At 38.7% G+C, this 27,990-nt stretch overlaps 1 protein-coding gene across 1 annotated transcript in view; it reads left to right on the top strand.

The window, feature by feature from the left end:
- TENM2 (teneurin transmembrane protein 2) overlaps positions 1-27,990 on the top strand; it is a 1,518,527-nt gene that overhangs the window by 254,439 nt on the left and 1,236,098 nt on the right. Inside the window, exon 3 of the mRNA XM_085591001.1 lies at positions 1,347-1,400. The gene's annotated coding sequence lies outside the window, so the exon portion shown is untranslated. The remainder of the gene's footprint in view (positions 1-1,346; positions 1,401-27,990) is intronic.

Here is a 27,990-nt window from a genome sequence, read left to right as displayed (position 1 = left end):
ACCAATATTTAATGTCTTCATGTAATTGAAAAAGCCATAAATAAACCCACACGTTCCAGTAGTATCTCTAGTTTGCTGCTCACAATGATTCACAGCACTGAATTACTTGTTAGTAAAACCAGGAGCAGGTTTCAGTCCAGGCAGCCACGGTTATGGCAGGGAGCCATGCTCTGGTTTGTGCCTGTTTGTAGAAGGATGATTTGACATCCAGCCCCACCTTACCCAAAAGTTCAAGGTTCATAAGAATATAAATTAACCCAGTGGTTCTTATGCAGTGTACATATTGGGCTTTAGAAACAAGACATTTGATAAAATCTCATTTTTCATAACAACTTGACAGATACTTAAACCCATTCTGTGTCTACTCTTTCCATTCTTAAGACCACCGCTTTTTATATCTATTTAACATTTGTTGCACTTGTGCTGTGTATTAATGCTTTCTTTTATACTCATTTCCATCTTACCGACTTTAATCACTGCTATTTGGATACTACATCCAGTTTTTTTCTTTGTGACTGTTAAAACAGCAAAACTGATCAATCACATTTAAACTAACTCATTATTTTGAACCATATAGTCTGTTATATTATGAACTGAGTTTAATACTCTGAATGTTTTCCTGTACATTTCTCTGACAACCATTTTCAAGGAAAACAATGGTGGCTGTGATCATATTTTAAATTACAGAATTCCGTGCAAATGAGGTGCTTGTCTATGATAGTTGTAGAGAGAGATAACAGCTCTCAGGAAGGAGTGTAGATGTTGGACCAATCAGCAAACTGTTAGCTGCAGTTTTCCATCTAAATAGCTCTACATGTGTATTCTGAAGTGTGTATTTGGAAATTCAAGCATAACTTAGAAGCTGCAACTTCAGTAATTAATAGTAGAAATTAGTGTTTTCAGTTTTGCAAGGGAATGTGCCAGGGGAGCTGCATTTGGGCAATACTTGATGGGAGGTCTGCTTCTCATGTTCTGTAATGAAACTAATAGAATTTTAATAGAGAGTTATTTTTTATGTGCTCTATACAGCATGATCCTAATAGGATATAGAACATAATTCCTGGGTGCTTCTCTAGGATTCCTCAAATCTTTTTGAAAATCTAGGTGCCAAAATAAGATTTGAGACTCATTGTTAATGGAGTTCTTTAAGATTTCAGCCATTCAAAGCAGGGCAGTATAGCCAAGATCTCACATTTGGGGACTGTACTGCCAGATTATTTATCAAACACAGAGGTGGTCCCTGGCAGTTTTCTGGATTATCTGCTTTACTTTTTATAAAATAACACACTATTGTCTTTTCTTCTGATATTATGCCTGTGCATAATTTTGCTGTTCTCTTCCTGCAGATCTTTTGGCTTGACATGTAAATCTGCCATGAGATAGGAGGAAAACTGCCATAGGTAAGTGCTTCTTAAAACAAAAGCTACATGTCAATCACTTCCTTCCAGGAAATCAAATGGACTTTTTTTGTCTAGTGTTGCTATAGTGAGAGTTCATGATGTGCTAGTGATAAGGCTGTCATTTCACTATGGAATGCTTCTGGTTGGAGCTGTGGTTAAAACATGATTCATTAGAATATAGAAAAAAATGTATGTATTAGTACTACTTCTTTCTGATGCTTACATTTTCTAGTCACTGAAGGGTGTAGTAGTTAATGCACCAATTAACTGAATGCCAGCTGCTGGTTGGGCCTGTGTTAACATCACAGGACAGGTTCGCTCCTAGATGCCATTGTCCCTGTGACTGCACTGCTCAGAACTAGATGGCCTGAGGCTAAACCCATGTTCAGCAAGAGAAATTCTCAGGCATTCAAATCTGGGATTTGCAGGAGCAGAAATTAAACCAGAATACAAGAGAGGATTGTAGAGCCGAACCTGTCTGATCAGTGCTCATATGTGTCTTTTTTTAAAGCTACTGATGTTTTAAAATATAAGAATGAGTGAGTAAAAATCACTGGGATGGTGACACCCTGGTAACATTCACATTGTGTGTGTCAGAGATGCCTGTGGAAAAGACAGGTAACTTATGAAGACTAAATTTTATGAAGATTAAACCACTGAAAAGAAGCATGGTGACATACAGAAACCCTGGCTGAATCTCCTTTCAGCTCATAACCCAGGAAGTTAAAGCCATGCAGCCTCACAGAACTTGGAGAATTTGCTCTCCTCTTCAGAGAGCAATAAGCAAATGCTGTGCTTTGTTTCAAATCCATTTCCACCTATACAGAAATACTCGGGTTTTACTTGGCAAATTGTCTGGTTTTCCTATGGATTTTATTTGCAGCACATTGGAATAATAAATAATCTTCTGTCAGTTTCTGTTGTGGTGTAGTATTGGAGTATAAAGTTTAAGTTTGAGAAGAAAGTCGGAGCAGCACAGAGTTTTGCTCTCCTTCTCCATTCTGCAGAATAGTCCCTGGGTCTCATCATTAATGGTGTTTGTTATAATAAATTAGAGAGAAAAGGAGAGATCAGAGTGTCTGCACTGGGCATGTTAGTTGTACATATGACTGATAAGGCTAATGGACTGTTTTTTTACAAGACAGACCCATGAAAAATTCATGTGCTTGGTAACAATTTATATTAAACGCCTTTTCTGCCCTTTGTGAAAAGTAAAGTAGCTGCTTTTTCTGTGCCCAGTACAATGCACGATGGGCAAATTAAAACATTTATTTTTATGCTAACTTGTGCCAGCATACTGGAAGAATAGATGCAGGATCATAAATGACATAGTCATAAAGGTGAGGTCCTAATTTACTTCCCAGTTTTATTTCAGCTTACTTTTCCATTGCTGGGAGGCATAAAAGTTACTGACTTATATACTACATTCACCTCACGCTGGTCTCCTATCAAACAGAATATCAGTGGAACACCTCCACAGAGCTCTGTACATGAAATTGTCCTTTTGTATGTCTCATAATCGGCTGCAATGTGACCAAGCATCTGGCGGTGACAAGCAGATGTCTTTGATTTATTGGCTAATATCACTGCTTGTTAGTGGATGGTTGAGCAGGAGACTAAAAGAGCATAAAATCAGAGAGAATAAATTATGAAGGCACCGAACTGTGGCATTATAAACTCCTCCTTGTCACAGCTGTGACATCTCCCAGGAAATGTGGAATGAGAGAGACATCCCCTTTTCAAAGACAGTGGCCACTGTCTAATGATTTTGAATAAAATAAAAAACCCAAACAAACAGCCCATAGCCGCCAACATCTTGCCTGAAGGAGTGTTTTTCTCCTGCTTAAGCACTCTGCTTCAAAACTGTTGATCTGCTGGGAAATGCAGTTGATTAGCACCTAATTCAGAAGTTTGGGAACCTGAAGGATGCTGGGGTTAAGGAGATGCTGCTGCTGCAAATGGAGATGGTTTTATTTAAATGCTGTCTAAAAATTGGATCAGACCCCAGCCCTGAAAATACAAGTTCAAGGTTCTGCTTCTCACTTTTAACGTTGTTAGTCTTGTAAAGAGGAAAGTATGTCTGGTCCCTTCTGAGCAGAAGGGTTCCTTGTCCCAGGAAATGCAGGGATAAGATGGGAATTGGCTTTGCAGGCTGTGCTGAGCTGCTTTACTCACAGCATGTAGGTAACCAAGACATCGAGGTCTGCTCTGCATTGCAGGTTCTTTGTGGGCTTGACAGGAGGATTACAATGGGATAGCTGTGCAAATACATGACAAAAGTCTCAAAATTAGAGTCTGCAGCATTCTTAAATGCACTTGCCATTTTTTATCTGCTTTAAATAGTGAGTAGCTACCAAATTAAACAATGTGTTTGTGACTGAACACAATGTCTCTGGTAGTCCCTTGGGACAGGAACGTAATAGATCTCAAATGTTATTAATGGCTGACAATTATTTTGAACTGCAGAGTAGTGATAATTGTCACTACTCACAATGTCAAATAAACATTATGTGTTTATTCAGTAAATCAATTTGAAGTATGAGAGGAAAAAGGTACTCGCAATTTCACTCCTGTGCAGTGCTGAGATGTTAAACTGACTAATGGCAACAAGCCATGCAGTGATTCAGTAGGAAGCCATTAAAGAGTTATAATAACTTCAAAGAATAACTATGGACATGACATATGGAATTGACAGTTCTGTTTTAAATATTTATGTAAATATTTTTCTTCTCAAGTGATAGACTAAATCAATTCAAAGGGGGATGTCAAAGGTTATGCTTGTTTTCACTGACAAGATTAATGTTATTATTTCAATTAAAATCCAGTGTGACTTCTTGCAGAGTTTTCTTTAACCCATTCAATGTTAGTTAAGCTGTGGTCATAATGAGGAGATATTCTTTGTACTTTTAACGAGCAGCAGCACCAGTAACTGGTTATGACTTACTGAGAAGTGAGAGAAAACTTTTAAGGGTGCCCATTGGAACTATTTTGCTCCTGCGATTATCTGAGGGTGTTAGCCTGGAGCAGGTCTTGGGAGCTGCAGAAAGAGGCTGCACAATTAAAAAGTCAGAAAAGAACTGAGTGGTAGCTCTTAGTAAAGGGAAAGCTCAGGCTAATGACACGAGACCCTCAGGCAGAAGGAAGGCACTGCAGTATTACACCGCAGTTACATCACAGTGCCCTAAAACCATGTGTTCAAGGATTTCAGTTTGCAAGTGCAAAACCCAGGAATTTTATGAGGAAAATGTTTGTGCTTGTTTTTTTTTATTATTTTTTTTGTTGCTTCTTAAATTTCCCAGCATTCAGCAAGAAAGCCTTCCTAATAGTCATGATAAAAATATAATCAAAAGATAGATAGTTGATATATAACATTACAAATCATAAAATATATCTCATACTAAGAGAAATGCAGACTGAGCTTGATAAGAGTTGCCAAGAGGAAGTTAATCTTAATGTTTCAATGTATTTCTCTGAGTAGTTCTTTTTAATTTTAAATTCTTTTTTTAAGTGAGAGCTGTTCTGTGTAATGGATTTGAATGTACTGAAGAGATTTGAAAGGATTTCCTTCATGTTCACTTTATTTCTGGAGCAGTTCAGCCTGTTTCAGCTTGGAGTTACAAAATGGAACAAAGAGGAAAATCTCCATAAAATATGCATACAATTTTTAATAATGAGTTCCAAAAAAACACTCCTATAAGTAAGAACTGCTGATCACATCCCTGGGTGGATTTTCTGTAAGAAGAAAAGCATGACACCTTGAGACAGAATTCTGTTGTTTTTTAGACAGTGGCTATGTGTCAGTCAAAGCATTTCTGACAGTGAAAGACATGAAAGAGCCACAAACACACCCAATCTTGAAAGACAAATGAGATGGAAGATAGTCTATTAATAGAAAACATAAAAATAAATACTGGCCAAAACAAGTGCTTCATTCAGAGTGTTAAAAAATCAACTTGTCAAAAATGTCATAGGCATCAGGATCTTACTGAATAGACTTCACTTTCTCTGAGGTGTTGCTTATCATCACAAAAATAGGGGAAAAAAAACCAACTAAAAATAACTTGGGTATAGCAAAAGTAAAATACATAAGAGAAGAGACTTTAAATTTCCAAGATGTGCTGCTTCAAAAATAAGAGGTCTTTCATTTCAGTGTATAGAACTCAGGAAATATCAACTCAGTGTGCAGTCCCAGCCAAACCTGCAGATAAACTGGGCAGGGCACTTTGATATTTCTTGGTTCACCAGCCATACAATGGGAATTTGAACTGTTGTCACTTGATGCAAATTTATTTTTCGTTTTGCCATCTCTACAGCAGTTTGCTGTTTGGAGGCAATGTGACCCAGGAACATAATAATAGTTCCACTTGTATTCTTCAACTGTGTTAGGTGCTATAAGTTGTTTTGTGGTTTGGCACTTTTAAGGATAAATGGTTTGAAATGTACGTTCAAATTAAAGGCCTTTGAGAAATTCAAAGGAGCAATAGTTGATTTTAAACAAAATGCAAACTTAGATGTATAGTTATTTGTTTTGAATTATTAGAGAGAATTCTGCCTACTTATAGGAAAAAAACAGTATACACTTTTCTGAAGTTCACAGCCAATATTTATCTTTAATTTTCTAATGTGTTTTGGCCTCTGGTGGCAATCATTTTGTTTTATCCAGACAACAGTTTTTCAGTATGTGTTCCTGATGAGATTTTTCTCTAAAAGTGTCCATAAAGGGTGGATGCAAACAGTAGGTTATTGTTAAAGTTTTTATTTAATCACCTGGAACATGCTGGAGAGCCTGTGTAGAGCTGAGTGCCTGGGCTGAACATAGAACGTGGACCTTGGTTCACAGTGTCCCAACTTAGTGCCCACTTTCTTGTGCTGGAGATACACAGTTTACATAAAACCTTATTTTCATGAGGTCAGAAAGAAACTGGAAATATGTTTTGCTTAATACATAAGGAGGTAGAAAACTCCTGCGATCCTTGCCTGAGTGTATTTCTGATCAAAACTATAGAGGCATCCATGCTATATAAGTCAATACTTTGGGTATAGAATTATTTGTAGAAAGCCTCAGAAAATGCTAGCTCCTGATTTTTTTTCCCCTTGCAGTTATATCTATGCTTTCTAGGTGATGTGTTTAAGTGTCTGCTGTTCATGGGAAAGACATCCCATGAGACATGGGAGAGAACTTGGTACCTGTGCAGGCAGCTCTCAAGGCTTGTGTTTTTAAGCGTCGACAAATCACTCTCAATACTGATCTCATATTATTACTTTTTTTTTGCTTTAAATTATTATTTTCATAAATTATGAATAAAAATAGTGAGTGGAGAGAGCTTTGCTAATGGGCAGTTCAAAGCAGAAATGTGATTCAGGATGCTCTAACTTGCTCTCTGAAGCAGTGGATCCCCACTGACTGCATGGCATGTCTGGTGCCTGGACTCATCCTCCTCTGCCACTTGGCGCACAACACAGTATCAGACATGATGTTCCCTTTCACAGTTGCTCAAAAGGAATGAAGCATTCTATCAAGCAAGAATGGCAGTGTTTTATGCTGATGTACAACTGAGGTGGCTGCTCATTTGCTATTAACTGCAGGAGGTACCTGACTCGGTTGCCCCGGGTTTGCCAGCAGAGCTGCAGCTGAGTCTGCCCCGAAGAGCTGCCTGTACCATCCACCAGCACTTCACACCCACCCAACTGCACATACAAATCCCAACAGTGCAAAGACCCCCATCAGAGGGGAAAAGCATTTCTTGGCTGCCAGGACCCTTGTCCTGTACAGGGTTTTTGGAGAGACTATTTAACTATATACTATAATTTGAGCTTGCTTTTCGGATAATAGAAAAAGCTCCATTACAATAAGAAAACTTTTGCCATGAGGTATTAGCCACCCTTCAGCATCTTTGCAATTAAAACATTACTATTGCAAGTCCTGGGGGCTTAGGAATAGACATGTTTTGTATACTTGAGTGGATGTGAGTGTAGCCAAGTGCAGCCATGTGTGGTGAATGTGTCAGAACTAACAGCAGGAACTTTGATAAGAGTTCTCCATCAGTAAACCTGCTTGATAGCTCGAGGTCTTTGAATTGTTATTATAAGTGGCATCCAGAAGGGCTGCTGCAGTTAAAGGTCTGTCAGATTTCCCCACACACAGACTTCCCTAGGGTATTATTATATTTCAACTTTTCCAAGTTGTGTTGAACCTAAAACTACCGCCAAGAACCTGTAGGTATAGACAGGTTTTATCTTTCTCCCCTGAATGATCCAATGGCTTAGTTCAAGAATTGGTGATGTGGAGGATCAGGACAATATGTGTGCTTTAGGGTACCCTGGGGTGAGAATCATTAGCAGCAATTAGTAAGAATGAGAATTGCTCTCTGGAAACTGAGGCACAACAGCAGATGAACAGGAGACAGGTGAGGAGCAGAGAAATTAAAACAGATTACATGGATGAATTAATTTCTTCAGGGAAATTGCACTTTCAGAAAGTTATTTTTGTATCACTCAATATCTGGTAAATGGCAGAACTATTATGTTTGAATTTGCCGTTCCCCCGCGAATTTACCATTATCATATTTACCAGTCTTTTAATTGATAATATGCAGAGACTAGAAGTAGACACAAGAACAGATACTTCTCATTTGTGGAATTTAAAAGCCCTGCCTTGGCAGTTCCTGGCTTTCTCCTTTTAAGACTGGTCACAGAGGCAGTCAGTAAAAGGGCCTGAAGTTCAGGCAGCCAAAAAGCAGAGGTGCTTAGGCTGCTGAGCTGGAAGCACTAGTAGTACCAAAGTCATATTTGATGCTGTGGGTAGCACATGTAGGTAATTATACTGTTCTCACACTTGCACAGCAGATTTAGGAATGTTTCTACTGTAACTGCACAATGACTTCATAAGTGAACTTATGCAATTGCACGAAAAAATAAATGTGTCACCATTTTCTTGTAATCCCTCTGCTTCATAGATTCATACCAAAATGTGCTGAGCACTGTGGATTGCTGAAATAAGAACATAGACACAGAGGGTTTCAGTCATATATTCCTCATGAGGTATGGAGTAGGTCAGTACAGAGAGCCCTGTAACATTGGCTGAAATTTCCATCTCTCAGTGAGTAAGGAACTGGTTTACTGACTCTCTGGTATAAAATAATGTTGCTACTTTGGGAACAAAGACAAACATGAGGGTTTTATTCTTCTGACATCCCTCTCTCCTGAAACTAAGTGTTGCCTTCCAATTCCTTTATGCTGTAGTGTGCACTCAGGGGAAAAAAAAAACAAAACAAAACAAACAAAAAACCAAATTTAAGAACATAGGAAAGTCTAAGCACATATTATGGTATATTATCCAAATTCTGCGATGCAACATTTATTTCAGAGTAAGGGCCTTCAGTCAGATTTTTTTCCAGTAGTCCACTTTTGTTTGAGGAAGGCACTTGAGGAAAAGCATCCTGCCCAAGTGCACAATAGGATCAGCTGCTCCTTGTCGAGCCTTACTTCACTGTACAAAGTTATTATTCCTAACTTTGGTTCACTCTCCAATTCATTTGTTATCTAGTGTATCTCCAACAATTGGTTGCAGCATTTTAGATTTATTATCTTTTAATTCCTATCAGTTTGGCCTGTCCTCCTTCTACTGCTTCAGGTACATACAGACATATTCTGCATGTTTTTTTTGGGAGAGGCAAATGTGGGAGGCTGCCTGTACGTAGGCTGTGGAGGAATTTGGCTTATTCCTGTTAAGTCAGAGTCCTAAAGGGGTCCTAAGCCTGAGACAGTCCCTACATCAAATTAAGCCTATGACAGGATACAGTTATAGTCCAAACAGATCAAAGCTTTGCTTCTGACCTTCCTTGCTCAAGGCAAGCTCTCACCACACAAATAAATCCTAGATGAAAGAATTTATTCAGGTCTTTAAATCCATAGTTCCCAACCTAAATATTACAGTATTTCTATCTTATTGCAGGAGGCAAAGCTTGTTTTTCAGCATTACCATAGACAATACAGACATGTCACTTTTTCTATGACAATGGCAGTCAGTCCCAGAGGGGCTGGGAATCAACAAATGAGCCCTGGTGGCCTTTGGTTTGAGTTCAGTGGGTTTGTTTGTGGCAGAGATCAGAGGGGTTTGTTGATAGCCTTAATAAACAAAGGGTGAGTTGTGATGTGAAGAATTATCCTTATCCTCTATGATTCCTGTAGCGCTTTTTAAATTGTCAGAACACAAAATCATCACTATCTCTGTACTTTATTCCCAATGTAGGCTGGCCATATTATAGTGACAAAACAGCCTTGACTAAGTAGCTTGCTGATAGGGTTAAGCTTGATCAATACCATATTTGAGTTTTGTTTATGTGTATTTAAATCACAGTGTAATCCACACAGGCTGTGCATTCTCTGCAGCCTGGGAGGTAACCAAGAATAATTCCCAATACATCTGGGAAGGCATCAGAGCCTCTCATGTGGAGCAATCCATCCTCTTACATGGAAACCTTCCAAGTTAAGGCCTTGGCTTAGGTGCTCATTGTGCTGAAAGAGCTTTGATCCCAGGGCACAGTCAAAGTATAAGTCCAGTTTCTGAAATAATCCCTTGTATCCCCTTATCACTGTCATTCTTTTCCTTTCCTTGGGCCTTAGGCAGAGGTCCCTGCCTCCAGCTGCTGCTCTCTCCAGTTTTGTGTTTGATTTTTCTCCAGATTTCTGAGCTTTCTCTAGGTCTGGAACAGGAAAAGCTAAAATGTCATGAGACAAATTATTATATTTTAATTAGAGTCAGGGAAAAAAGGAGAGATTTTATTACTTTCGCATTAAAATTGAAGCGTTTTGGAAGTTGGTTTAATTTCTATAATGGTTCTGTGCACAAGGAAAAGGTTTTAGCCACTGCATTTTTTTCTGTCCTAGGACTTCAGTATCTTCTCAGAGGCTTCAGTCAGGGCAAGGATTTGTTTTCAAAAGACTGTATTTCAGAGCAAAATACTTCACAATTTATTGCTGAAATGTTTTTTTGGCATTTTACCTATTGTAATCTGAAGAATATTTCTGTTGACAAAATGTGTAGTGGAACTAAAATGCAGTTTTTCAAACAGTTGAGGAATTTTTAATGGTGGTAATACCAGGAAAATAAGATTATTTTTCCTTAGTTTATCATTGCACAAAAGTAAAAGAACATTGATTAAAATTTTAAAAAACTAATAAAAAGTAATAAAAATAAATTTTAAAAAGCTGAGTCCTTCAGGATATGATCTGAATATGGACATTTTTTCCATATCAAGCAGATTTTTCAGTATTTAGAAACTATGGTTTAAGTTTGGAAAGAATGTAAAAAATATATTTTTTTCTGTTTAGATGGTGTTTTATAACTGCTTTACCAAATAGTTATCAGCTGCAGCTGAGCAGTACAATTTGTGTCTACTTAAAAGTGTAGGGTGGGCAATGTGCAGTAGCTGGAGAATCTTCAGCTTTATTTAATCACTTCACTTTGCATTTGAAAAGTAATTCATCATGGAAAGTCAGTGGGGTATAGAGAGCACTAATTGCAGCAAAATATCAAGGACAGTTTTCCTCTGTCTTAATTAAACATTAATGAGTAAAGTTATTTGCAAATGCATGCTGCAGGGATGGACTTGTCTATCCAAGTTTTGTAAATACTGACACTGGGTGTCAAAATAAAACACCTTAATTGATTTATACAGAAATAGTTTAAAAGAGTGCACCTGGAGTGACATTTCTCTAGCTTTTTATAGAGTAGTTTCCTGATGAATTATTTATAAAGAAACTTGGCCTGACCTATCTTAATTACGCAAGTGATTGTTTCCAAACTAATCAATTTTGTAAGCAAAGTGAATTCTCTCCACTGTCAGTCCTTACTGCATCAAGAAGAAAATGGAATAAGAAATGCACCTTTTGTAGGAGCTGTTTCCTACACTATCAGTGCACTGCCAATAGCACCTTTAAAGTTACTGGGGAGCTTAGCAAAAGACTATTTCTCATCTCACTTTGTCTATCTATTAATGAGAAAGTCAGAAAATAATAAGAAGACTGTGAAGAATCTATATCAGTACCTATTTTTTAGTGCCAAGACATAGGGCAAATCAAATAAATAGGGATAGCAGAGAAAGAAGAGGCCAAATTGTTCAGTATTAAGGGGTCTTTGAAAATGCTCTGTAGCAGGTATTCAGAAACATCTTGCTAAGACAAGCAGTAGTTAAAATCAAATAAAAGAATAATTTTCTCCCTTTCTTTAAGAGAATATTGTAACCTTTTTTTCTGAATATGTTCTATTTATGTAATTTTCTGTATATTATGGTCAGTTGTTAAAACAAAAGCAAACAGAAGAGCCAATGGCACCTGAAGCATGTGAGTGAGCAGAGTGAAGGTGTAAGGAGTGACAACTGCTGTGCAGCTGGAGGGCAGCACTGTCAGAGGGTGAGAATGGGAACAGTCCTTACTGAATAGCTGTAGTATGGAAATGTGGCTGTAGAATGGAAAAATTACAGAAATACTTATTCTGAACTTCTGCAAAATCATGTACTCGGTGAGAAAACATGGGCAGAGACATAAGGGAAAAACTGATGCATGTAAGAGAAGAAAAAATTTAAGTTCTGCTTGAGGAAATCTTTGCACTCTATGGAGCTCTCAATTTTTTATAAAAGTTAATGTCTTTCCTGAGTCAGACATATCTTGTTAATAAACATTGCTGAAGTGAATATTGCTAAAAATATTTTTATATATGTCCTACAATTACCACATTCAGCACATGTGGTTTAATTTCTAACCATGCCAAGCATGCTTTGAAATCTTCCTTAGCTTTGGAGGGGAAAAACCATCATTATGATTAACAAACTGTTTAACAAAGCAATTCTCAAAGTAATTTTCAGTGGTTCACTGTCATATCAGAAAAATGTACCAGGGGCAGTTCCAAAGAGAGAGGTGGCACAACTGAACATTTCCATGAGACACAGACAGTAGAATTCAGAGTGACTATATTTCATTTACCTGTGACAGATGCATACTTGGCTACATGCTTAGAATGCAGAGTGATTTTCAGATGCTTGGAAACAGCATCTCCAAATTATTCCAAATTCATAAGTTGCAGTACTGTGAATTTGCAATTATTTTAATTTCCTTTTGTTGGAAATACCTGTATGATTTCAAAATGTGAATAATCATCTCATTGTTTGGTCTGTAGCAAATTGGTGAACAGGAGAAAAATTCAGACAATTAGCTTCCCCAAGAAGACCTGTAGGTCTCAGAGCATAAGTTTCTCACCTCAAGCTATTCCACCATTAGGAAAACCTCAGTGCATGTTATAGTTTTGTGTTTTGGGGTATTTTAAGATGCTTTCATCCTGTTGCATGCACTTAGATCACAATGAGTAACTCTAATATTAATGTCACAGGCCTTGCAGGTTTCTGGACTTTTTTATTTATTTGTTTTTTTTTTTTTTTTTTTTTGTTTCCAGTGATAAGAATAAAGCCCTCCTGCCTTTTTGTCATTGCTAAAGTTCTTGCCACACTCTCACAAGAATCCAGGATGATACTGTCTTCTGTGTCATGCTAATTTTTTTTCTTTAATTAAAAAAAATTACCCAAACCTTTCAATTGGCTATTTCTATAGGCAAGACTATCTTATGTTTCTGTGGGGCCTCAACTGCAAAACACAGTCTCACAGTTTGTCTTAGCATGGCCTAGGGAATTGTTTAAAATGTTACACAGAAAAAAATCTGGAATAATCAAATGGTCAAGGTTTATTTGAATAAGTTTGTGCAGTGTGCACTCAAGCAAACCAAGCCATTGTTCATGGGCAACATGGCAGTTTTTATTCTGTTGTTTTCCTCATGGCACTATTTGCTTCAAGTCTCACTTGATTATTGCAAAATAAGGGGCCTTTGTGTAATTATATGAGAACCATCACTGCCTGTGGCTGCCACAGGTGTGGACAGACATTTTCCACTCAGCTTGAGGAAACACACCTCCTCAGCCTCCCTTCTCATGGGCTGGAGCTACTTGCCATGTTTATTTAGTATGAGCAAGCAGAAGAGAAGCTGACTTGTCCTTTAGCCTGCAGCTGCAGTCCTACCATTGCACAAAACATTTCTACACTCTCATGCTACAAAAATATCTCTACACTTGCAGGAGGGTAGAAGAGTCTGCTTGTGCTGGGGTGGGAAGGGGGAAAGGCAATTCCTGCAGGGATTTTGCCATGCTTGGAGCACTCAGGACAAGAGTGTGGAAAGGTGGTGAGAAAATAGATTTCTTGCCTTTACATGAAAACACTTTAAGAGCCATTCTCCATTCTGAAATGGAGAAACAAATTCTATCTGCTGCTCTCGCTGGTGCTATGAAATACTTTCTTCTGTTATTTTTCCCAGTGCCTGCCTTTTGTGATCCTAATGAGTAACTCGGAGTCTGCCCAGATTTTGTCACTGCTGGTTTGCACACACATCCTCTGTCGTCCCCTGGCAGGTTGCTGTGACCTGCAGTGCCTCGTGGCTGGTGGTGCAGGTGGACAGTAGTGACCATCTCATGGTTCAACAAGTCTTGGCAATAACTCTGGGAGCTGCAGTGTGAGTGCTGTAGTGAGGAAACGACGTGTGCTTAATCAGCACGTGTCAGTAGTGTAGTGTGCATTTGCTGTGGCATCACCATCAAATGTGCAGTCATTTTAGAAAATAGAATAATATGGCAAAATGGAGGCTACAATGGAAAATTAATATGCAGATTGCCTTCATGTGCAACTAATGGAGCTAAAATCTAACATTCATCATCAGAATTATCCAGGAAGGAAGTAGGAAAGGAGGGTCAAAGTCATCCCTTTTCCTGCTCCTGCAGCAGCTCTCAGTGAGTAGAACAGACCAATAATTTACAGCTATAAATTGCCCAGACTGTGGTTTAGAGAGTCTCTGAATAGGCACCAGAGCTTTCATTTGCCAATTTACACACATTTGCATACAGTCTTCTATTTTAGTCAGGTTTGGGTTGAAAATCTTGCCATATAATCTTGGTTTGAAGCTTCTTCTGCACATTACGTCAAACAGATTTTTTTTTCATAGCTTTTTTAGGCTGTCACAGCTCAAGGCTGTTTGGTTTTCCAACTTTTCAGCTTTGTGGTGTTTCCTTGGAGCTTTTGCCATGTGGGCAGGTATTAGTAGGTATAAGTGAAATGAGAGATCCCCTTTCAATTTTTTAGAAAACTCCATGTTAATTAAAATCTTCAGCTTCATCGTGTTGCAAAACCTCCAAAGACTGTAATTGACAACATTGTTGCTTACTACTACCACAGCATTTCTAATTGACAGTAGGCATGTTTGAATACAAGAACAGGTGTTAATTGCACAGTGATTAATGCTTATGACCATTTAAGTTGGATTTTTAAACATTTAAGTCAAAACATGAATGGCAGCAAAAAGCAGTTTATAAAAATGATTGAAGAAGCTCTAATTTTTCATTTCCTCATGTGTTATGCAAATAATAGCCCGTGGTGACATTTGCCCTTCAGCAGAAAAGTTCACAGACACTACATAATCTCTCTGATAAGCATGCCATTCAAGATGCTGTCTCTATCAATATTGGTAGAATTATAAGTGGGATAGTGAGAAATGGTATTAGGGATGAGATTTGTCAGTTTAATCCAGCACTCTGCCCTTTGCCATTCAAGAAAAGAACTTTGGAATTTGTTTACTCCTCATTATTATTTGTATTTTAGTTCTACTCAGCACTTAGCTATGCAGTTCAAGTTTTGCACATGAACAAAGTAGTATTTAAACTATGGAAGTTGACTCAAGGAGTAGGCATCTGATAGACAGGAGAATCTGAATATCTAATAGCTGTGCAGAGGGTTTCTGCATAACAGCTACCATTTAGATGAGGTATATGGAAAGTAGCATTTCTGTGCTGAAATTCTTTAAGTACTATGGTGCAAGTGCATAAAGGGAATTGTTTGGGATTTTTTTAATAATACATTTTTTTGTGTAATTATGGCCATCACTTGGGCATTTTGTATTTTCATTTCTGTCTATAATCTCTGTAGATATATTCATATATTCAGAATAAAGATTTCATCAGAAATAGCCAATGCGTTGTACAGACATGTCTCTGCTGTGAAATGAATGAAACTCAGCCTAGAAATTCCCTGAGCTGAGCAACATGGGCCTGGCAGTCCTCACTGCTGGCTCCATCCTGCACAGCATCACCATCTCTAACTCAGGTTCAGTTGGTGCTATCAAAATGCTCGAGACGTTTCAAGGCAATGCTTTGTGTGAGAGAACAGGACATAAATAAGCTGCTGTTTAATGCTCAGGGACCTTTGCTGCTTCTCACTTTTGCGTGCAGACTTTCCAAGCCCTGATTCATCCCTCCCCACGATAAATGTGCATTGGTATATTTCAGAGAGTCATCCTTTCCACATTTTCATTACTTTTGCATCCTACCTATTTAACATTTCCCTTTTTTGTACTGGGAGGCCTTACAGAAATTGCCTGCAGCTCTACCACTTTGTCTTACTTAAGCCTGCCTGCTGCCTCTCCATTCCCTAATTATACAGGGCAAGCAAAAGGAGGATTTAAAGATCACCCAAATTTTGAAAATAAGATCATCACTAACAGGTGTTTTATTTCTGGTACATTGGAAAATTCCCCAGCAGGAGGAAAGTTTGTGTCCATGGAAGCAGTGAATCCTCACTAATCTCAAAGTATAGAATAAGCTCTTCAGAAAGCTAAATTAAATCATTGCTTACTGTTGTCTCCTTCAATTATGAGTTGTGTTTTCCTTTTTTCTAATGTTAATGTATAATTGTATGAATAGCTTAAAATGACACAAAAAATGGGACATGCTGTCATTTTGACTCAGAATTTCCTAGATTTTTTAATTAATCAAATGGTGGGGCTTTTACACCAACATGAATAGAAAAATCATGCCCCAACAATGCATTTTAGGAGAGTTAAAATAGTGAAGTATGACTGCAATGGCTAAAAAGATTCCATGAAAACATTTGTAAAATCAAGGTTGTGGATCACAGAGCACCATTCAAATTCAATGTTTGGCCTATTTTTGGTGCATGAAGTTCTTAGTTTTCATCTTGTAATTGGGTAATGGTGGATATAATTGGCATAAGGAGCTAGAAACCATGGGCTGCTCTGTTGTTTCTCAGCTCACAGGCTGGAGTTGCATTTGCACAAATTCAAAGTCAGCCATAGTTACAAATAATTTCCCATATAGATTATAGGACTATGGCTCCAGGAAAGTAGTGTTTTTTTTTTTCAGAATTAGCTTTTATGGCTGTTTGGTTTTGGCCTTCAGGCTGTAGCTCCTTGAGCAAGGGCCAGAGGGCAGAATATTGGTACTGCTTGTTTGAGAATCTGGAGTGTGCTTTTCCCTCTGCTGAAAGTGCAGCAAAAGGACCCTGCACTTTAATTTATAAGTTGTCAGGCCATAGGTACAGTGCTGTGTTTAAAACCATAGGATATTCAGCCACCACTGGGGTATAGACAAAGTTTAAGAATACTTATAATATGTCTAGAAGGCAATTTATCATATTTGTGTTAAAGCACAGTATAACAAAATAATATATGCTAAGTAGGTGTTGGCCTCATGTATCTTAACTATATGTAGTGTTACACATAAAGATATTGTACATGTATAAAAAATAGTGACAAAAAAATCTCTGGAAATTCTTTAGATTGATTCACCTGTATATGTTTTTTTCCATGGAAATGTTCAAGTGCTCTTTCTATTGCAGTGAAGCAAGAGAGTCATAGAGCAGATAAGAAATGTAAACATAATTCCCTATGTTACAGCAGTTGTATTAGCTGGTAGAAACGAAAAATTTAATAGTGATACCTCGATTGTAGAGCAAAGGATAGAAAGGAGGTGGCTGTACATTGGCAATTGCTAAAAAGAGCAAAGGACAACACTTGAAACATAAACATAGTTTAAAAGGACTTGGACATCTGAATTGAAAATAAAAATCACTAAACCTTAAAAAAATTATCTTAAACTATCTTAACAGTACAGAAATGTTCTCAGGAAAGAAAACTATGGAGTTAAATGTGCACTCTAATGTGCACAAAACCTGCAGATCAGTCAGGATCTGGAAATGTGATGCTGTTCATCCAGGCCTGTGTGGCTCAGGGGACTGGAAATGTCATACAGAAACTTTATAGGCCAAGAAAGAGGTTAAACTGAACTAGAGAAAAGGAAGATATTCTTCTGTGTGAGGGGGTGAGGCTGTGGCTGCCCCATTCCTGGACGTGTCCATGGCCAGGTTGGATGGGGTCACCCTGCTCTAGTGGAAGGTGCCCCTGCCTTGGGATTGGGAAGAGGTGGTCTTTAAGGTCCCATCCAAGCCAAACTGCTCTGTGATAATCATCAATGAGTGAAAATGGCTTAGTAAGAATGAACAGACTGATTTTGCTTGGTCCAAGACTGCAAAACTGTCCCAAGGAAAGCCAAGGAATCTGAGGGTTCCCTGTGCTTGGGGTGTGAGCTACTCTCAACCATGGCACAGAGAAAGAGCCTATGTACATTACCCCTTATTAATAGGAAAGCCAAAATAAATGAACATTTGTGTTCATTTATTTGTCTGAAGAGAAATTTCCTTGTTTCCCCTAATGCTTTATTATCATTCTACACATTCTACTCTTCAAGCATCACAGGGGGACTCAGGATAAGACAAATTTGGGAATCAGCAGTGAATAGTATTATTTCTGAGTATCTGCATGGCAGATGTTATTCCCATCAATATTCACATTTCTTTTCAGCTGTAAGACAAGTATGAATAATGGTGTCAGCAGCTTCAACTTATAAGTAATTTTTATGTTTTCTGTATGAGTATTTCAGTTAAAAATGTAAGTTTTTATTTTAAATTTGTTCTCCAAATAATGGAGTCCTAGGTAATAAACTGTCATAAAAGACAATGTACATTTTATCTTGTGTCTATTGTTTACCTTTCATAGTGGTGTATGCATTATCTGTCAAGTTAAACAGTCTTCAGAGAAGAAATCTACAATTTAATAGAATTCAAGAAAAAAATTATTGTGCCTTGTCAGTACTCCAGATTTATTTGTTGATAGTATTTGTTTCATTTCATGTTAAATTCTAGTTTTAGTTAATTTTCTTTGCATGTGTGTTGTGTAGTAGTACCAAAGCTGATGTTAAAAGTCCATGAGAATGAGGTCCCTCTTGAAAGGCAGGATCTCTTTATGCCAAACTGCCCAATTTATTGTCCTTTCCTGCTGCTCCCTGGAGAAAATTCTTGCAAGCACTAATCTCTGACATGTCTGATGGTACAAAGAGAGAGCTGGAGGTGCAGGAGCAGGTCAGAGCAGGGAAATCCCCCTCCTTACTCTCAGTATTTAAGGATGGAGCTGTGTTTCTGTGTTTCTACAATGCCAGACTCAGTGTTTGCTGCAAGCACCTCTTACCCCTGACACTCAGCTTGGCTGTGAGCCACAGATGGGCTCAGGGGTTGCTGCCACTTGCACTTGTTGTGCCTGCCCACTCAGGGACAAGGCTGTGCTGCTACTCCTGCTCCTCTTCTGCTGCCCTCATTGCATCATCTAAACATGGATGGCTTAAATCAGCAATATCTTGCTAAAAAGACTAAGAACATAACGTGTTAAATGAGGTCCCTCTGCTATTTGGGAAACCCATGCTGATCACCAAAGGAATTGAGTTTCTTGAATGAATAAGTGATAAATGAATGTCTAGAACATGCCTTTTTAACTTGCAGTTTTATAGGCTTCATATAGTCTCTAATCTCCCCAAAATTTAGAGAATGTCATCCAACAGATAAGTTGTAATGGACACTAGTCAGCTTATACTGAAATTTTGAATTAAAATCCTTGTGTTCCTCATGTTAGAGTAATTCTTAAAATTAAGATTACAAAGCTGCTTTGTAATTTGCCTAATGTCCCAATTCACATTTCTTTTTCTTGCAGTCAATTTGAGCAGTTTCTATTATCTTCAAGTTTCAAATGAATCAATCAGCATCTGACACAGGCTTGTGGGCCCTCAGCCATGTTCGCCCAAGGCAATGAAACTGAAATCAAAAGCTACCTCTATGAGTAGGGGGTTATAACTCAACATAGAAAAATAATGTTCTACTCTGTTGAATACAATAAAATACACCATGAATAAATTAGACTAGCTCTATTTTCTGCTGATTGTGAATTGGGATTTTTAAGCTTATGCAAGGATTTAATCTATCTAGTCCTTTAGGATCTGATTTTTGAAGATGACTTTAATTCTGGTCTGAAGGGATGTTTGTCCCTTTCACTTCTATAGCCTGAAGTTTATACTCTTAATTGAAATTTAATAGGCTCCCTCAGGTTATGATAACTCCTTATTACCATTTCTGTGCACTAGCTTTGTTCATTTCTGAGGCCAAAAGCAAAATAAAAATAATCTTTCATTCTATTTCTTCCATTTGGAGGTAAACATTGTATGCCACCTAAGAACATTTTGGAAAATGCTAATAGTTTTTCAAGTGCCTTGTGTCCATAATTAATACATTTTGTATTCATTTACATTCAAAACAATCAGTGGCGACAACCTCTGACCAGTGTATCTTGCTTGGAATCTGATTTGCCCTTGATTAAAACAAGTACTGAAAGAATTATTGTTTTGACCTAATTAAATAGAGGGAGGCAAAGGGGCTCTTCAGTGATAGGACTCTGTGGAATTACTGCTCAAGATTTTGAAGCTGTCAGGAAAAGCTAAAATGTTGAGAGCCTGCAGAGGTGACTGAAGGACAGGTTAACCTGCTAGAATAAAAATGGCAGGAGCTTCCTGAACAGGGGAATTAGAATCACAGAGTCATAGAATGGTTTGGGTTGGGAAGGACCTTGAAGATTAGCTAGCTCTAAAATTCCTGCTATGGGCATGGGTGCCATTTACTAGATCCTCATCCAAGCTGGCCTTGAACACTTCTAGGGATGGGACAGCCACAGCTTCTCTCAGTTAGCAAGTTAAAGGCTGGGGATTTGTTTGGTGCAGGTGGCTCTGGGTGATGCTGCAGTGGGAGCTGCAGATTCAGCTCTGGGTGGCAGAAGTCCCAGAGAAGAGGCTGTGACCTGCTGACCTTTGCACAGCTAAGGGCTCAGGGACCTGTGCAGGTGAGGGACACCTGGAGCTGTAGGATTCCTGGCAGGATACAAGGACACACATGCCATGCTTAGACGTGAAGGGTATAAAAGCCCAGGGGTTCCTTTGTTCTGGGTCCTTCCTCAGAGGCTTGAGCTGTTATTTTCCTGTTGCACCATGATTAAATTATTTTAAGGATCTGAGACTCTGTTATGACTGAGTGTGTGAGAGGGGTGTGCAGGGAAGGAAGCAGAGCATCCATGGCCTCACTGGGGCTGCCCCTGCGAAGGGGCCTCGAGCTCAGCTCAGGTGGTGTGGGTGGGTGTCAGAACTCAAAATGTCCCCCAGACATTTTTGAATGTTCTGGGTCCAGGTCAGAAGCATTTGAGACCCTGGCAGGCAGCTGGAAACAGCTGTGATTTTGGATTTGAATCATGGAACGATTTACCAACCTTGCAGGAAGAAGTCACGAAAGTTTAGATATTATAGTAGAAGTAGTCACAAAGTAAAGGGAAGAATTTTTGAGTGCTGTATGGAGGGTTTTAACACCTGTACAGGGGGGTTTTGGTTTTGTACATGGGGGTCAGAAGTTTTAAGATGGAGGAATGTAGGCCAGTCCTGTTCCTCCTCTTTCTTCTTCCTTACCTCCATGTTCTTGGTGATGTTGGCACTCACAGATTGGTTTAGAGTAGAAAAGCACCATTTAATATAGGTAATAGGCATTGGGAAAAACTGTAACCATGTAACACGTAATGTACCATATAAAAGATAGAAAATCACCATTTAATATAGGTAATAGACATTGGGGAAAAACTGTAACCATGTAACACGTAATGTTCCATATAAAAGACAGCAGCAGCCCTGGGCAGGGAGAGAAGAAGCAGTCGGGGTCAGAGAGGATGTCAGGGTGTGTGTGTGCCTCTGCCTGAGCTGTGAGCAAACCACAGCAGCCCCAGAAGAAAATCTTTTAGATAACTTGCGATAAACTGCCTTGAGATCGAACAACAGAGACTGCTGAGCCTTTCTCTGGAAGCACGGCTTGGAGGAGGGATTTTTCCACCACACGGAGCCACCCCTGACCTAGGGTGAGCTCTGGCAGGTGGGGTGGCAGCAGTGATCCTGGGTGTCAGACAGGAACCTTCCCATGACACCAAAGACAGCAGACCTTGCCTGGCTCATCAAATCCATCCTGTGATGCTGGAGGGAGCAGGAGGACCAAGGGCCCTGCACAAACGTGCAGCAACATGCACTGGCTCAGCAGCAGAGCCAGGCTGAACTCTGGTAAACACAGCCCTGAAAATGTTCTGCCTCAGGATGTCATAGGCAGCGATAGGCAAGTCCAGCAGCAACTTTCTTGGTAAAACTCCAAACCAAGGGCACCAAAGAGGGAAGTGCTGACAGTGAGATTGGGGGTACGTTTCTATCCTTTTCAAGAATTTAGATTGCTAAATTCTTACTAGAATTTGAACCACAGTCTTCTTGATATCTGTGGGAGTACCTATGGCATAGCCAAAACAGCAGTGTGGTGTTTACAAGGCTATTGCCAATACTATACCAGTAGTGGGAGCAGCATAAAACCTGAATTAATTTAGGTCTAAGCAAGGTGTGTCAAGAATGAAAGGTCTGATAATGCATATGAAAACTTAAGTTCATCTCAATTAACTTAAAAAGACCCTCCAAGAGTCACACCAGGATGCAATTGTTCCTTGGTGTCTAGGAAGAACACATCTTGTGTTTAATATTACTTCTTTTTAAGAGCTATAGTGCTAAGAAATCAGTAGTGAGAAGCATGCTATGCTTACAGCATAATGATTTAACAAGGCTTTCTTTTTATTGTGGCTACTTGACAGAAAAGAAAAGCTGGTGGCTTATACCTGAGGGAACCAATGTTTTCTTCATTTCAAATATTTAATTCAAGACTTAAAGAGTAATACTGGAAGATAGGCATGCTAACTTGACTTTTTTGTAGACTGGATATATCTTTTTGTGAATAAAGTGAAAAATCTTCAGATTTAATTTGCATTTTAAATTCAGAAATACTTCAAAGCAGTGCAGAGTAATGGGATTCATTTGATAATATTAAATTAATTAATTTGTTGTTTTCCTGAATATTTGAAAATGTGAGCAATATTCTGTGGGAAAAACCCTGCAGTGCAGTAATGGCAGCAATGAGGTTTCTAAATCCTGTGTTTCATTGCTTTTGAGTCTGTGCTGGAAAGAGTAAAGCATCATCTGGGCCAGAAATGGAAGTGATAAGTGATATCCAAGCCAGAGTCTTTTTGAATCAGTTCTGGTGTTTCAGAGTTACACGTGTGGTTTGAGGTTTTGTTCTCTTGGCTGGTGAAGAGCTTTGTCCTGTGTGAGCTGGCACCCAGTGCCCTGCTGGGCTCTTGTGAGGCTCGAGCTCATCTCAGCCCCCAGGGTTCACCTTTAGCCTCCCCCAGCCCGCCAGGGAGGAGTGAGTGACAGGGGCTGTGTGCTGTTCAGGTCCAATTAAAGTCTGTACATTGTTACCATATTTAAATAATTTCTGTAAGAAATGGGGGAGTGTGAAGTGAGGGAGATAAGCTGTCAGCAAGAGGTATTTTAGAGATGCTGTCAAACTTTGCACAGAGAGTATGACCAGGATGCTGTTCCTTGTCACAAATCAGCAATTGTCCAATGGCCATAATAGATTAAGGTCACTTAATGGTGGGTAAATATTTAAGAGACTTCTTTAGCTATTATGTGCACTCACCAAGAAAATCAGTCTTATGAATGGGAGGGAGATTCCACTGACATTCTTGGTTGTATGTTTACTAAGATATATTTGAGTCATATAAATTCCTTTTTCAGTCAAATTTTAATTTTAATTTTTTTTCAGAGAATTTTTATTTATAATTTTACTTCAGTGCTTTATAACTTGAATCCATATTGAAATTACATCACAGTGTATTGGTGACCTAGGCTTATACTTTTATAATAAACTGAAATCAGATGCTATGTGGTAAAAGTGTACCAGACAGCATGGAACTGCAAAATCGATAAATGGCAAAATTGTCAATGGTTCACCAACCTCTCCATTTCTTGTCCCTACCTTGGAGGACAGCTGCAATCTGCTCTGTGCTCTCTTGTGCTTCAGAGAGTGTGGTGAGACAGGGTATCTCCCTGTTCACACTGCTGGGGCCCTGCCCTGTGCCAGAAGCAGAACAGCTGGGAATTAAGATGCTGGGGACGCACAGCACTAAAATCCCTTGAAATATATTTCTGGGAGCAGTGTAGCACTACTTCTCTAGTACTTGGTCGAGCATGGGCTACGCAATCCTGCCTGCTTACCTACCTGCTGTGGCAGTGACAAAAATGTGACCACTGTAAACGTGATAGACAATGAAAACTGGTGGCAGAAACTACTGAAAAGTTCAGCACAAATGTTTTCTTTTTTGCCAAAATTATAAATAGTCAAAATCATAATAAAAACCAGTGGCCACCAGAAACTACACCAGCTCCTTTTGCAGCTGAGTGGTGGCTCACACAATGGTCTCTTTTAGCCCTGTTATCTCACAAAGTTTGTTGTTCTCAGGTTTTGGTTTGGTTCTTTTTAAAACTTAAAAATGTACAAGGTCTATGTATTGAGATACAAGGTGGTTGATAAATAAAAACCTCATAATTAGACCCTAAAACAAGAAAAGTGTCTCCTGAGAATCAGAAAGTACTCTGCTGGAGCAAAGCTTTGCTCCTATGTTGGTGCTGCTGCAGGGAAGGGAACTGCTTGTTGCATTTGACTTTTTAGAGAACATTTGCTTATACCATTTCCTTTGTACATTCACTCAGCCCCTGCCAGCCAGCCCTTTCCCTTTTTTTCCTTTATAATTAACAGAGGGGGTGTGCAGATGATGGTGGGAAAGGGGAAGAAATTGTCTGTTTATAGCACAAAACAATTTAGCTTTTAAGTTGTTATGAACACAGAAAACTTGATTTAAAAAAAAAAAAAAGAAAAAAGTCTTTTAAAATATGGAAGTATTTTTTTTTTGTTTTCCTTTTAAAATTTTGGCATAAATTACATATAAAAAAGGGGATTAATTGAGGTTTTCATGCTAAATAAAATATTTTTTTCTGAACCAGTATGAAATTCTTTTCAGTGTAGATGAGTGAGAAAATTTATTTTTCTGTATTTGCTTTGTGTAAGCCTCCAAAATGCCCTCCTTATATTTCATTGTCACTAAGTGTGTTAGAAGCTATTCATTTCAGATGAGAGGTAATTCCATGTCCCATGAAACTGCTGCAATGGAAATAAATAGATCCCAATTTTAGAATGCTTATTTTGTCAATGCTTACATCATGTAACTATTGCAGTGCAGATTGCTGCCTGCTGTGATGCACTGCCTTGGATAATGCACATCCTCAAAGCCCCTGGGACACAATTTAGGGAAATGCATTGAGGAACATGGGGCACAATTTTGACTTTGGAAGCCCTTGCCTATAAATGTGTCCATTTGTGGCTGATGTTTGCCTTCAGTAGTGTCCTAGTCTGACACAAGATTTTCTTCACTGTTGCTTTGTATTATTATGTTTAGAAAATGTTTTAGAAGTAACTAAATGAAAAATTTGGAGCTCTGTTTTGAAATACAGTAGTTCCTCAGTTGAGGAGTAGCAGCAGCCTCAGAGTAAGCCACGGTAGGTGAGGACACCATAGATACCAGGGGTTTCTACAGGATCTCCATATGCAGTGAGTGTGAGTTTGACAAGCCAAGGCTGCCAAAAGTGTACTCAGCTCTAGCAGGGGATGTATAGTGAGACTATCCTTTACTAAAATGCTTTTGATCCTCCTGAATAGCAAGGATATTAACTTAACTAATGAGCCTTTAAATGGGTATGTAAAATATAATTTAAGCTACTTGCAACATGCAAAAGAGGGACATCGTTTGTTACTGCCAAGCTCACTGGCATGTGGAAATCAGAAAATCATTAGCTTTGATAGAAATAGTTTAATACAGCAGGGAAGAGAACACATTATTTAGGGCAGTTAAGTGACAATTGATGCAACTGCTGGCAAAATGCAGAAAAATGAGTGCGATTTAGCAAATGATAAATACTGCACTTAGGACTTATGCATGCATACAAAACCCAAAAATCTTTCCTCATTATACCACATATTTTACCTGGGAGACACACTTTTCTAAAATGCAGCATTTACCCACACTGATTTTTGAACTTCATCTCTCGACGAGCCTCACTCTTTCTTTGTCCATTGCATGCTATGTATCTACACAAGAAGTAATGTACAGTTCCATCTCTCATTCCATGATGACAGAAACACACTAAAAAAGAAGATTTCCACACAGTTTTAACATTTACCAGTAGCAGCCCTCAGCCTTGTTCCAGTGATGTCAGCTGGCCCTGGCATGAGGCTCACCAGTGGGCAAACCAGCTCATTCTTACTCATGTAAAAATTATTTTAGGAATTTCTGGAATGCATTTTACAGTGAACATAAATGTAATTTCAGCTTTCTTAAAGGCCTCGTTTTACAGTGATGATAGTGGAAAGTGACATTAGGATAACTGAGGAGCAACTGGATTCTGCTCCCCAGAGCAAAGCTTGGGTGTACTGCTCAGGGCAAGCTGAAGCAACAAACACCTTGTTCAGTGCTGGGGGAATGTAGCTGCATAGAAATTGAGGTTAGAAAGGGAGAAATTGCATCAGGATATACTCATCCCCTCTCTATCTATTTATCTTTCTGGAAATACAAAGAAAAAAGCATCCCCCTCAAGAAAGAAGTAAACCCAGACACACACAGAGCTACACATTTCTCAGCAGAACTCACTGTGTACTTGTCAAATATACTTTCCTGTGTCACTGAATTTCCTCACAAAGGCAGTTTGTAATGTCAGCTTTGGTGCTGTGCCTGTCTGCTTTGGAAGCTGTAATGGACATGGCTGTGTGGCTTTAGGGACATCCTGAACCTGTCAGAGCTTTCCCTGCCCTCTTGGTTTGGAGTGGCATTCCTGCATCGCCCTGGCACAGGAGACCAACACCTGGCCTGTTGCTTTCAATCCCTGATTTTATCCTTAATTATGTAGGGACAAATTTTCTCACAAGGAGAAAAAAAATGTTTTGAACATGTGAGTTTTTGCCTGGGTGTCTATAGAGATTTGCGTACTGTATGTCAGCTCTGATAGTGGATGAAATATGACAGTAGATTTTTGACTGGCAGGTTTGCACATCTAAAATCACTCACATATGCAATAGTTATACTATTTTATTGCACTAATACAGATGGTGACATCAAGCTGACACCAAGTTTTCACTTGCTGGGGCTGTGTTTTAGTAAAGTGGAAGGTGGTTTACATCAAAATATTGTTTATGACTAAAAGTACCTTGCTGTCTATGAAATCACTTGATGTTAGGTCATTGAATATAAGCAAAAGTTAATAAAGGCAGTTAAAAACATTGTATTAGTGCCAAATATTTCTGGTCAGCTATACACAAAATTTTCTGTGTTGGTTGGTTTGTTTTGTTTAGTCTTTTCTCCTCCCTCTTATTTTACGTAATTGTGATTTTAGAAATCCTCAGAAGAAAATAATTTCAAGTTTCTTTAGAGCTACTATGAGAGTTTGTGACACCAGTTTTTTGCTCCACACCCCCTGTACCCTCCCTTTCTCTCTCAATTATTTTTTTAGGTATGATGAATAAATATCTTTTTCAATTGTGGGGGTTTTGAAAGCAAGAGACCATGAAAAATCTGATTTTAAAGGTTTTGCTGGAAATCAAGGAACAGAAAAATCAATGGGAATAATGGATAAAAGCACAGTGCTGTTTCCTTGATATTTTGAGGCATTTAAATAACTATTGTAAATCCAAATCAAGTATATATAAAGGATTCAATGATTTTCACATCTGCAGAAGAATATATGGCTCATTCTAGCTATGAAATCTATTTAATGGACGGAATCAGAAGAGAGTGAAAAAGGCTCTTGATCTTTACATATTTAAGCTATACATTCTTGCCACTACAATGGGCTGCAGTTATCAGGGTGTGCCAGTGAGATTTTTGTTACTATGTCTGCAGTTTGGTGGGTGTGACTGAGGTGCACATCACTGTGTGCAGACATCTGACTCCTCATCACAATTTGGAAGCTCTTGGTAAGAGCCCATAAATCAGGTGATTCATACTAAAGATATTTTTCCAAACCTGTGAGTAGTTTAGACCTCAAGGATAACCAGAATTTTCTGCAGCCTCTGTGGTTAGGGATTGCCAATATTCAGGAAATTTTGTCACTTTATGTTCTAAATTATCTGTCTGTCTAAATTCTGGAAAATGGTATGCTGGAGAAAAGAGCAATGCTCTGGTTCAAAATGTGCTGATCAAGTGCTTGATCTGAGCAACCAAAGCAGTATGAAACTGAACTCGTTTGTTCTCAGGCACAGTAGAAGTAAAGAAGATAGACAAAGGTTTCAGAACTTTTATTACAGTAAAATTACAGATGTAGAAATATATTTTCATTGCTTCAGTACATAGTGTCATTTACTTTTCAAGTCCAGTTTA

The sequence above is a fragment of the Lonchura striata genome, chromosome 13 (assembly GCF_050655825.1).
Source record: "Lonchura striata isolate lonStrDom1 chromosome 13, ASM5065582v1, whole genome shotgun sequence".
Classification (NCBI taxonomy): domain Eukaryota; kingdom Metazoa; phylum Chordata; class Aves; order Passeriformes; family Estrildidae; genus Lonchura; species Lonchura striata.
This window is presented reverse-complemented; position numbering and strand designations above follow the sequence as displayed.